Source organism: Mustela nigripes, chromosome 1 (genome assembly GCF_022355385.1).
Source record: "Mustela nigripes isolate SB6536 chromosome 1, MUSNIG.SB6536, whole genome shotgun sequence".
Taxonomy (NCBI): Eukaryota; Metazoa; Chordata; class Mammalia; order Carnivora; family Mustelidae; genus Mustela; species Mustela nigripes.
Genome location: NC_081557.1, coordinates 213,957,302 through 213,967,284, shown reverse-complemented (window position 1 = coordinate 213,967,284; position 9,983 = coordinate 213,957,302).

Below are 9,983 nucleotides of genomic sequence, written 5' to 3'. Positions count from 1 at the left end.
GGAAAATGGTACCCACAGCAGAATCAGGCCAGGGGGTCCCAGGTGATGGAAAGTTACTGACAACAAGCTAGAAATAACCAGAAACCCTACCCGGAGAAAGAAAAAACCAGTGTCTTCCTCTCGGGTAAAGAGGCTTCCCGCCACAGGCTCCCTGCACTATTGTTCCTGCCTAAAGCAGACCCCGCCTTCCCAGTTTAAACCCACCTACCAGCAGTCAGTATAGCCTTTTGGACCCTGACTGCCTCTTTTCCAGCCCTGTAACCCACTGCCCGGGGCCCGGAACTCGGAGTACAAGCTCCACTGGGTCCGAGCATAAAATAAAACCGAGTTCTCCTGCTTCTCCGAGTGTCACTTGGTCTCTCGCAGGTCTGATTATTTTTCCGCAACATTTTTAGAGGTGAGATTCCAACCGTTCCAGCGTCTTGAGCTACAGGCCGGGATGGCTAGACTGCACCAGGGCAGCAAGGAAGTCGGGGATCCAACCGAGGGGGTGGGCCACAGACACTATTCCGGGTTCTCCTTCACCCCGAGTTCCAACCCTCTGGGCAGTCGTGCCCCGCTGGACTCTTAAGAAGAAGTGGACCAACTTGCCTGGCAACTCGCCAGGACTCGGTAAACCTGCGGGGAAGATCATGCGTAGTCAGTTCCTGCTCGCTCGGTTGAGTGGAAGGGAAGCGTCATGACCTTCTAGGAATTCCCAAAAGGAATGCCACTGGAAAGTACCCGGGGGCGGGGGACGGGGACCTTAATAACTTCTAACTTTGAGTGAACGGCCTGTTTGTGTTTGTGGCTCTGGGGTCTTGAGACTAGGTGTCTGAGGTGGGCCCCAACCTGTTTCCGTGGTGACCTTGTAGAGTCTAGGGCGAGCCCTTCAGGCCCCAGTCTGGGTCTTATAGGAGACTTCCTGCGGCTAGGAGGCACCCACGTCTCCCTCAGGAGAGCGGAGAGACCAGCATCTAACTGGTCTCTCTTTTGGAGGGGTGCTCACCCTTTGTTTTGCGCCACCGAGGCAGGGAGGGAACACATAGGGTGAGCAAAAGAGCCCCTGTTTATCATTGGTGGAAGCTCTTCAAAACCTATGGTCCCAGACTGTATGCTCAAAAATTTTAAGAAGGGTTCTCAGGCGACAATGGCATCAAAATGTCTCGTGGAAAATTACGCACATTATGTAAACTGGAATAGGCCACCTTTGGGGTCAGCTGGCCCTCCGAGGGTACCCTAAGACCTACCCACCGTCCAGCTCCTGACCAATTCCTGTATATTGATTCTCGGCTTCAGATAGCCCAAACTCCGCACTGATGGGTCCGATTCTGTGCTAACAGAAGGGACCAAAGTAGGATATTTGCAACCCAAGTAAAACCCAATAAAAGAGCCCAGAGGCTGTAAGGAAGCAATGTCTATCTATCAAGGAGACCCTTTCCCGGACATCAGGGGCAGCAACCTGGATGAGCTTGGGAGGAGGATGAGCCCCTGAGGAAGCATGGAGTCTGCAGTGCTCCTCTGACTCCCCCGGCCTGAAGCTGATCTACAGGAAGACAGTGCTCCTGCTTCCTCTAAGTGACCTGTGTGGGGAGATACCTAATTTAGCATCTCTGACAGCCTACAGGAAACTTGATCCAGAAAGTAACAGAATGTAAAATAACAGGAGCTCTCATCCTAAAGTTAAGAAAAAGGAGAGAAGACTAAGAATTCTGAGTGTCTCTGATAAACCAGGCATTATGTTGGGGGTGTTAAACATAGATTCTCATTTAATTTCTCCAAAACACCATGTATGCTTGTAGAATGTAAATAATGTAACTTTGGTTACCTAGTAAGTAGTTATAGGTTAAAAAAAAATCTGATAATCTGAAGCAATGATTCAAACACAGAAAGGAAGTATGTGGGTTCTGGAATCCTGCAACTTAAGTTTCAAAATTTTGTTTCAACCACTTCCTAGTGATGAGATTTGAACAACTTTTCTAAATTTTTTGTGCCTTAGTTCCTCTTACAAAATATGGGTAGTGTTTACATAACAGTTGTAAGATTCAAATTAGATTATCTCTGTTAATTGCTTCGACAAACATCTAATGTTTAAGTAACTCCCAGAAAATGTTTGATATTATTCTCCAGTGATCTTCAAAATCTATGCTATTCTAAAATGTCATTCTGCTTCCTGTATTTTGAGTATGACAGTCAAAATACCTATTGAAGTGTACTTTTCATGTTTCTTTTAAGATGAGTTTGTCTTAGTTATGGTGATAATCTTATGCCATTTGTGTATTTTTTAAAACTCAACTTATTTTACCCCTGTTGTTTGAAAGTTGCTCTTTCATGAGTTATAAGTAATACATTACTAGAAATGGAAAACTTAATTGGTAACTAGCTTTAGGAATTGAATAGAGAGTCAAAGAAGGCAGCACGAGAGTCATAAAGCACAGAGCCCACAAGGAGACCCAGACAGAAGGAAAAGGGGACTAATGGGAACTGCCTGCCTGATAGATGTGGGGGCTTCTCCCTCACTCATTTCCCAGGTTAATGGCTATTACTGAAGCCATCTGTGGTTAGTTTCCCTTCTGATGGTGATTTTTTTTTTTTTTTTAAGATTTTATTTAAATCCAGAGAGAGGGATCACAAGTAGGCCGAGAGGCAGGCAGAGAGAAAGGAGAAAGCAGGCTCCCCACTGAGCAGAGAGCCTGATGCAGGGCTCTATCCCAGGACCCCTTCAGCCCCGAGCTGAAGGCAGAGGCTTAACCCACTGAGCCACCCAGGCTCACCCAGGATGGGGATTTTAAGGAATATTCCCAAGTGTCTCCTTCTTTTTTGGAGCTGATAAGCTCTAAAACCGGGAATACTTTCTCTGCCTTCTGGCAACACTTTGCTTCTTCTGTCTTGGCTCCCTCTTGTCCTGCTTCTGCCCCACCTTGGGTGTGGCCTGCTTAACTGGCTTCTAGACCAGTCTCAGGCACCTTGGCTCCTTCTCCCTTCACTGTCAAGGAGCAAGAAGAGCACCCCCTGGACACAACACTGCCCACTCCAGATTTCCCCATGTGTCTCAGGTAGAACTTGACAAGGGGGAGGATCCAGGTGGAATACAGTTTGGTATTTTTTTTTTAAAGATTTTATTTATTTATTTGACAGAGATTACAAGTAGGCAGAGAGGCAGGCATAGAGAGAGGAAGGGAAGCAGGCTCCCCTCTGAGCAGAGAGCCTGATGTGGGGCTCGATCCCAGGACCCTGGGGTCATGACCTGAGCTGAAGGCAGAGGCTTTAACCCACTTAGCCACCCAGGCACCCCATAGTTTGGTATTTAAACTAAGTTAAATTATTGTTTTAATTAAGATAGACGTGTCTTTTAAGTTATCAGCACTAAATGTGAAACCTTTACTCTACCAAGGGTTACTGAAGGTCAAATAAGGTTGTGTTAGCAAAAATACTAAAATGCTGGGTAATTGTCTGTCTCAAAGTTTTCATAGGCGGTTCTTAGGATAGTCTTTGGTAACCTGAAACTTTAAAGTTCTGCTTGGATGATAAATGGGACTAAATTCGTTAGACATCTAGGTCTTTCCCAAATAGCATGAAGTGCTAAATCATTGATAACTAGACACAGTTTTTTAAAAAAATTTTTTGTTAACATATAATGTATTATTTGTTTCAGGGGTACAGGTCTGTGATTCATCAGGCTTACACAACTCACATCACTCACCATAGCACATACTTTCCCCAATGTCCATCACTCAACCACCCATCCCTCCCATCCCCCTCCCCTTTAGCAACCCTCAGTTTGTTTCCTGAGATTAAGAATCTCATGGTTTGTCTCCCTCCCGATCCCATCTTGTTTCATTTTTTCCCTCTCTTCCCCCCATGACCTTCCGCTCTGCCTCTCAAATTCTTATATCAGAGAGATCATATGATAATTGTTTTTCTCTGATTGACTTCTTTCTTTCTTTTTTTTCTGATTGACTTATTTCACTTATCATAATACCTGTTCCACCCACATCATTGCAAATGGCAAGATTTCAGGTTTTTTGATGGCTGCACAGTATTCCACAACATTCCATTTATATTCACACACATACACACATACATGCATATCTTCTTCATTCAGTCATCTGTTGATGGACATCCTGGCTCTTTCCATAGTTTGGCTATTGCAGACATTGCTGCTATAAACATTTGAGTGCATGTGCCCCTTCAGATCACTACATTTGTGTCTTTAGGATAAATACCCAGTAGTGCAGTAGCTGGGTCGTATGGTAGCTCTATTTTTCACTTTCTGAGGAACCTCCATATTGTTTTCCAGAGTGGCGGCATCAGCTTGCATTCCACCAATGAAGTAGGAGGGTTTCCCCTTTCTCCGCATCCTCACCAACACCTGTCGTTTCCTGACTGGTTAATTTTTTTTTTTTTAACGGTTTTATTTATTTGACAGAGAGAGAGAAATCACAAACAGGCAGAGAGGCAGGCATAGAGAGAGGAGGAAGCAGGCTCCCCGCGGAGCAGAGAGCCCGAAGTGGGGCTCGATCCCAGGACCCTGGGATCATGACCTGAGCCGAAGGCAGAGGCTTTAACCACTGAGCCACCCAGGCACCCCATGACTGGTTAATTTTAACCATTCTTGACTGGTGTGAGGTGGTATCTCACTGTGGTTTGATTTGTATTTCCCTGATGCCAAGTGATGTTGAGCACTTTCTCATGTGACTAGACACAGTTTTGACTTCTTACTGAAAACAAAACAAAACAACTAAGGATATTTAAATCTATTGGTAAACATGTTTTGTGCTTAATTGATTCAAAAATTTGCCACCAAAAGAATTCTTGTGTAACAGTTCACAATTGGTTACTACTCAGTCTTCACTGGAGACTAAAGTTTCTAAGAGTGTGAAATTCTAAATGTAATTAAGACGATGGGAATAAGGTAAACAACTCTGTATGTAGAAAAGTAAGAGATATGTAAAAAGATATAAGAAATAGGAATGCATTTTTGTTAAAGATAAAAGAAGGTAATTTTGTCCTAAGTGAGACTGGTTGTTGGGAAAGAAATGGCTTGGGACAAAATCTAAATGCAAAGGAAGGTTGTAGAAGGTTTGTAAAGGGAAAACTTTGGAATGAAATTTTAGGTGTGATCAGAACAGACTAAGATGAAAATAGATGGATTTTAAAGTACACTGGTATAAGATTAACAGTATGCTTTCTCTTTTCAAAAAAGACAAGTTTTCTTAAATTGCTGGTCTACTCTTGATAAGAAATTGTAAACAGTTGTTTTCTCTTTGGCCCCCCAGAAAAACCTCAGTCTCTCTGGTTTGCCTTTATCAGGTCTTTAGCATCCCTAATCCTATATAGGCATGTGCTTTAAAACTTCCTAAGATTTTAACAAAGTTCTCAAGATTTAAATTGTAAATGAAGTGTTCTACATGTGATCTTAGCCAAAAGGCTGAGAAGCAATGTAAATGAAGTCCTCTTAACTCTTAACTTATTAGGCCTTTTATTTGTTATGCAAAGTCACTCCGAAGTACTATTAAATAAATGATAAGCCTTGGATTACATTTGGGTGAGTGCTATGGCTATTCTGCAAATAATGTGCAGTTCCTAAAGTTTTAATGTACTAACAAGATCATCACTTCAACTGACTGTTGAAGTGTTGAGTGTCACAGAATAACTAAGCTTCCTAGTCAGTAGTATCGTGGTGAACTCTCATATTGGATCATTGGCAATGTCTGTTTCTGAGTTTTTGTCATTTGCAAGTGTTCTTATTTTTCTTGCAAAATGAGTTTCATCTTCCAGGAAGTTCGTATAAAGGGCTTTGAGGACAAAAACAGGTATTCAATATCTTTAAGATCAAAACTGAAATGAGTAAAATTTCCAGACTAAGTTGAAGCTGCCTTCAAACTAAACAAGAATTAGTAACAAGGGACTGAATGAACTAAAAAGATGATTATAGTATTGTGACTCTTGTTTGAAACATTGCTAGTCTCTAATGTTTACTCTTCCAGACTAAGAAAAACTTTTTTGTAAGATATCTGACTTACAAAAAATACGATGAATGAATACATTTGTGAACAAATTGAAGCATTTAACTTTTCTCTCTACCTGAACCCTCTGAAATTCAAAAGGTCTCAGTTAGTATTCTTTCTTCCATGGCAATCGTAGTTATTTGCGTAAGTTCAATAAGAATCTGTTCTTGTAACAAGACACCATTGAAAGCATTTGTTATTTTACCAAGGCTTTGATGGGAATGTCTTATTTGAGAGACATGCATATTCAGATATGACCAAACAGTTTTAAGGAACTAACCGGACTTTTTTTTTTTTTTTTACCGGACTTTTTGAAATGTGGAGCCATAACGCCCCTTGGAAATGTTAGCCTGATACTTTGTTTACAGAATTTCCCTCAGCCTCATCAGGTGAGTAAAGAATGTCACTTCCTGGGGTGCCTGGGTGGCTCAGTGGGTTAAGCCTCTGCCTTCGGCTCCAGTCATGATCTCAGGGTCTTGGGATGGAGCCCCACGTCGGACTCTCTGCTCAGCGGGGAGCCTGCTTCTCTTCCTCTCTCTCTGCCTGCCTCTCTGCCTACGTGTGATCTCTGTCTATCACATAAATAAATAAAAATATTAAAAAAAAAAAAGGAATGTCACTTCCTGGCAGGTGAAGGAACCGCAAGCTTTATTGGGGACCTCAGGAAGAGGAATCCACCCAAATCTACAGGCATTGCAGGCATGTCTGATAGCAAGTACTTGGCTTGGTGGTTTCTGGCCTGGAGAGACTACTGAAAGTTCGACCTGGAGATTCCTTATGAAAGTTTCAACTAAAAAAGATTCTAAAAGATCTATACAATCAATCATTCTTGCTGAGCTTGTGTAAATGATTATGCCATTTGTAAAACTGGACTTGTTTTTCAAACAAATGAGTCTTATTTGCCTATCTCTGGAAATGAGGGTTATTATAGAGAAAAATTATGTTTCAATGACACACCTTTGTGGATGTTAAATTCTAGTTCTGATTGTCTTTGGATAATGTTTACCTAAGATAGACAACTTGAGGTAAACTTTGGGGAAAAAATGCACAATAGCTCATATAGACAATCATGCTTTTTTATTGAGTGGGGTTAACAACAGAACCCCATGAGCATGATTATTTAAGCGACTGGAAAATGGGATTGATTCCCCTACAATTGTATTATGTAGCTAGTACCTTGACCAATTCTATGTGGCTGGGACAATGAAATTACTCCAGCCAGAGCATACCCCATTCTATAAGGTTAACTGTGGGCTTGTGGAGATAATGGATTGCTCCACTTTCTTCTTGATTGGATTGGATGATATACTTGGGGATGCCCTTATCTCTTGACAAGTCTTCTCCCACTTGCCAGTGATTCCTTATAATTAGGTTATTGTTAAGGTTAAACCTCAAAGGGCTTCTTGATGGATTTCATCCCTCATAGTCATATTTATTCTATTGATGTACAGTCATAAACAAAGGCTTTAGCCAAGCACTTAACAGCTCTCTTGGTAAAAAGAGCCTCAAAACTCACTATGGGATAGTCCCTGACTGGAATGACTTCACATCAGGTCCAGAGTGTCTCAGAGACCAAAGGCCCCCAATTGATGATGGGAGGCAGACTTATTAAATACCAGGCAATGCTTAAAAAAATACCTAAAACCTGTCAGACTTTAAACTCAGTTACCGTGATGCCTGGACTGACCATCATACTTCTCCAGAGCATAACTCTTGGAGGTTATTGATCTTGTTTATTCTAGTCAACTGGATTCTAAAGATTCCCCTGTCAAAAATAAAGATGACAGTTGGTTTACTGATGGCAATAGTTTTATTAAAAAAGGGAATAATAAGCTAGGTGTGCTATAGTGTTCACTCATGCTTGGCAATTGCCAAAGCCTTAAAAATTAATTTTATACTGACTCCAAATATGCTTCCCTAGTTCAACATACTCATGGAGTAATTTGGAAATTGTTACTCTTTTTTTTTTAAAGATTTTATTTATTTGTTTATTTGTCAAAGAGAGAGAGAGAGAGAGAGAGAACGAGCAAGCAGGCAGAGTGGCAGGCAGAGGCAGAGAGAGAAACAAGCTCCCGGCTGAGCAAGGAGCCCAATGTGGGATTCAATCCCAGGACCCTGGGATCATGACCTGAGCCAATGGCCTTGGCTTAACCGACTTGAGCCACCCAAGCATCACAGAAATTATTACTCAGGTCATAAACCCAGAGTCCTAGGATTGACCCCCCATATTGGGCTTCCTGCTCAGGGCAGAATTTGCTTTTCCCTTTCCTGCTCCCCCTGCTTGTGCGCTCTCTCTATTTCTGTGTGTGTGTCAAATAAATCTTTTTTTTTAATTTTTGCCTTAAGAAAAAAAAAAGTTATCCTTTTTGTTATTGGTTGCTAAAGGATGAAGTAAGAGAAGAGTTGAAGCATTTAAAGGTCCTAGAACAGGAGCACCTGGGTGGCTTAGTTGGTTAAGAGTTCAACTCTTGATCTCAGCTCAGCTCTTGATCTCAGGGTCATGAGTTCAAGCCTCACACTGGAGGTAGAGTTTACTGAAAGAAAGTAAGGAAGAAAAGAAAAGAAAGAAAAAGTGTGAGTCCAAGGGTGGAGCCCTCATCCCAGAGAGTAGCCTTAGTCCAGAGGAAGAAGTATGTGCCACCTAAGTTATCCCCAGGCTTTGAAACCTAGTGGAGTTTGCCTGGGTGGACCACTGAAGGTGATTGGATGGTGACTCCTTTTTGCCTCTTGTTTTCTTTCTTTTTTAATGGGAAAGGTTTTGACTGTTACCTAGGTCTGTCCCACCACTCTACGTTTGGAGCATAGAACTGGCTTTCTAATTTCACAGGTCCACAGATAGAGGATTTTGCCCTGGGATAGATTATACCCAGACCTTGTACCCATACCTGATTTAGGTGATATAAGTACAAGATTTGAGCGTTTGAGCTAGTGAGACTTTGATGAGATTTGAACTTAAGTTGATGTTGTAGTGGCTGAAACTTTTGGCCACTTCAGGACAGGTGAGAGAATTTCTCATGCCAGATGGGTATGAGTCTTTGTGAAGAGTGGACTGTGACAGGTCGAGTCCCCCTTCACTACCCAGAAGATAACCAGATTTAAAAAGGATTTTGCACAAGTGATATATACTGATAAAAAGACACAAGATCTCTGGGTCAGAAACAATTACTCATAGCAAAAACCCTGCCAAATCAGTATTGTTTGTTGTTTCCCCATACCCCAATTCCCGCAGCATGATGTGGTAAGGGCTAGGTGTTACCTCTGCGTTGTGCAATGGGTTGTACCAGAGAAGACTCTAGGGTGTTAGGGAGTTGGTGGTACTGTCTTCCCATCTTCCCCTCCAGAGAGATGATCTGATATGCAATTAAACATCTCTGAGGAGGGGAAAAAGGCTTTATTTTTACTTCCCTGGGTGTCTCTATCTTCATGATACTAAACTGTTTCCCTTTACAAACATTCTTTTTTTTTTTTTTAAGATTATTTATTTATTTATTTGACAGAGAGAGATGACAAGCAGGCAGAGAGGCAGGCAGAGAGAGAGGAGGAAGCAGGCTCCCTGCTGAGCAGAGAGCCTGATGCGGGTCTCGATCCCAGGACCCTTCGATCATGACCTGAGCCCAAGGCAGCGGCTTAATCCACTGAGCCACCCAGGTGCCCCCCCTTTACAAACGTTCTTAACTTGGCTGCAAATACCTTCATTCAGAGGATCCACAGAGCAGATAAGTGAAATATTCATGGGGAACTGTCTTCTAACACTTTATTTCAAGCACAAAGAAACTGGGGGTGGGGGTGGGAGTGGGATTACCTTCAACAAAATACAAAATATGGAAAATCAAACATTACAATAAAGCTAAAGGTGGTGGCTGATGGAAAGGAATTGCTAACCTTTATGATTTTAGAGAAAGCCGTTGCCCACAGAAACATCACTCACTTAAAAAAAAAAAAATCACTCACTGGAGTCAGTGAATACATAAAGAAAGGCAGAAGTTGAGATTG